The sequence below is a fragment of the Lolium rigidum genome, chromosome 2 (genome assembly GCF_022539505.1).
Source record: "Lolium rigidum isolate FL_2022 chromosome 2, APGP_CSIRO_Lrig_0.1, whole genome shotgun sequence".
NCBI classification, from domain to species: Eukaryota; Viridiplantae; Streptophyta; class Magnoliopsida; order Poales; family Poaceae; genus Lolium; species Lolium rigidum.
In genome coordinates, this window is record NC_061509.1 from 171,266,735 (window position 1) to 171,267,105 (window position 371).

A 371-nucleotide genomic window follows, 5' to 3' on the forward strand; every position below is an offset into this window, starting at 1 on the left:
AGGTGACTCCACGATTCTCGGGTCTCTCTACTCGTTGCGTTGCAGCAGCTCTCGGAAGAATTTATTCTGCTTGCTCCAACGTGACACGTTGTCTCTCTTCCACCATCTGCATGTACTGAATGAAATTACGTTGCGTCATGGGTGGTGGTGGTGGAAATCGATTCTCGGCTGCTTCGTCGGCCTCTTCCTTTGTTTTGCTTCGCGCTCCATGCGCTGCGCTTCGGTCTCCTCTCCTAACGCTCCCGACATAACCCCCTAGTTCACGCAACACAAGATGATACTCATAATTACTCCATGCGCAAGTTTTCTGAGCTCAACTTTATGCACAGAACTAGTCACGCAATGGAAATCAAGAAGCAAATCCAAATCAT